Source organism: Lactuca serriola, chromosome 2 (genome assembly GCF_051521515.1).
Source record: "Lactuca serriola cultivar US96UC23 chromosome 2, Lser_US96UC23_V15, whole genome shotgun sequence".
In the NCBI taxonomy this organism is placed as follows: Eukaryota; Viridiplantae; Streptophyta; class Magnoliopsida; order Asterales; family Asteraceae; genus Lactuca; species Lactuca serriola.
In genome coordinates, this window is record NC_136409.1 from 182766214 (window position 1) to 182768888 (window position 2675).

Here is a 2675-nt window from a genome sequence, read left to right on the forward strand (position 1 = left end):
GTTTTACTGAAATGAAAACCTTTGACTAATTTATAAAATATGTAATATGATTGTTCTTTGACATTCAATATTTACGTCCAAATGGTACTAAAACAATTTGCAAAAATTATATTTTTGTTTAACAAATTTGAAATCATTTTATACTTATATAAATATAATATTTATATAATTATGATTAAATAGACAGTCGAATAAATAATTCAACCTCAAGCCCACAACCAAACAAGGAACAGGAAATGGAGTCAAATTATCAATTGTAAGCCTATTGAACCGAAATTATATAATTTATACATATTTAAATATATATTTTTAACGAAGGAAATAGTTAATAAAATATTGAAAACATTTAGATATTAAAACAATTTTTATTGTGTTACACTTGTATTCCCCCCCCCCCCCCTTAAAACAGTGAAAATTTATGAAAACGTAGAGGTATGAACTCACATCAGGTACGTGTTCGTGGTTAGGTACGGTGTGGTTGTGATGATTCCCGGGATAGAATACGCGTAATTAACTGTATCTAATTATATTTTACACATATTTATATGCATAAATTAGATAGCTAATAATATTAACATGATAATTAACACTAGTTTGTATAGATCACTTACTAATTGTGGAGAAGTTCTTTTTGAAAGTTTGAAGGTATCTGCGTTACTGCTTGCAGATGTGAAAAAATATACCAACAACATTTATGGATCCAATTAGAATATTTATATATCAAATAAGCGATGGGAGAAAAATGATATTAATCTTTGATCCCCAAAATACATGGATTCAGTTAGAATAGTTATACTAACAAATCGTAATAATAGGATGTTCATAATACTAAATCAATTTTTTGGAGAGTAGTTATCAAGAGTAGATAACGTCCAAGGTTGATCCACACATAGTAGGATCATACAATTGTTAAACTTCCAAAAAATCAACATTAAGCAATTTCCTTCTACTTAGGTTAAGATCAACACAAAAAAGGGATGAGAGAGGTAATAGTAAGCGAAAAGCTTCTTTTATAGTATGATATAGATATAGATATAGATAGAGATAGAGATAGATAGATAGATAGATAAATATTATTTATATGCTATGAATTATGCTCTTAAGTGTGTGATCATTTAAATTCACATATGAACAACAATTGAGTTATTATTTATTCATTACACTTTAATTCCAACACATATCATTATTAATTAGCTTTCAGTCAAGGGAAGCTGGCATCATCAAAACTTGGTTAGAACCCAAATTACAAAACACTTTCCACCAGTAACTTGTTCGGGTATTTGGAGATTATATCCCTAGTTTGTTGATCTTTATGTTTTTTTTCGAATAAGGGAATGTAATGGATTATGTCACTTCACTTTCTTCAACAAGATCTTTCTTTAGGAACCCAAGCACCTTTGTTCAATTTGCATTTGCTACACTTTGCTGCTCTTGCCATTTTCTCATTTTTTTCATCCCTTATATTCCCTATAATAATTTTCTCGTGAAATCAAATCTAACGTGAGTTGAAAACATAGAGAGAAATTGAAGTTAATTAGGGACGCACAAAAAATAGAATTTAAGCCCAAAATCTATTGGATTTGAAAATCGGATTTGAATCAAACCGAATTTTGTAGATTTAGATCATATTAATTCGATTCACCGGGTCTAAACCAAATCTAAATCCTGAGGCCCAAATTGGATTTACCCCCAGAATTTGAACCATTTTTGGCCCAAACCCATATCCAAATCCATCTAAATCCATAAAATATGTATCTATTCATGGATTTAAATACACCTAATTCTACTCAAAACTTGATTGGGACTAGAAAAGATTTTGGTTAGATTTATTACATTTTATATCAGGGTCTATTCTATCATTAAGGTGAGTTTTCTTCACTGTACTTGTGAGTCGAAGGTACCAATGCCGACCCACTAGATTATGTATCCTGGTATATTGGATTGATGTTATGTTGGTTATATGATAGATTGGTAGATCTGTATGATTACCTGTGTTCATTGATTATGTAATAGACTGGTAGATCTGTATGATTAGATGTACTTGTTGGTTATTGATTGTTATTGTATATGTCGACATGTTATGGTTTGTTGGGTTGAGGAGGTCCTACTTTGTGCTGAAGGCCAAGATACTCAAGGCGGTCCGGATAGACTAAAGGTCTGAGAGGCAGTCCAATCATGCCGAAGGCCCAGAGAGCGGTTCAGATAGGTTGTAGGCCTTACGAGGCGGTCCAGTCAGGCTGAAGGCTCATATATGCATGTTGTTATATGTATGGTTGTGTGTGGTACTTTAGGGGAACTCACTAAGCTTTAGCTTAAAGTTTGATTTTTATGGTTACAGGTACTTCAGAGAACAAAGGCAAGGCGAAGGCTTGATCGCACGTCCTTCGGATTTTTATGAGATTTGATTTTGGGATACTCTGATTTATGATTATGACTTTTGAGAACTATGTTTTGTAAACATTTATGGTTTTTGGTTTTTTTTTTAAATGAAAGGTTTACCTTGACTTTTGGGATGTTATATGCTCGTTAGACAAAAACATTCTAAATGAAATTTGTAGTACTCTTCGATATGAAAATGACGATATAAAGAACGTATAAAACAGAGCTCCTATGCGAAAGATACAAACAAAACTTGTTTCATAAGCTTGATATGCAACGTCTTTCGCAGTGTAATC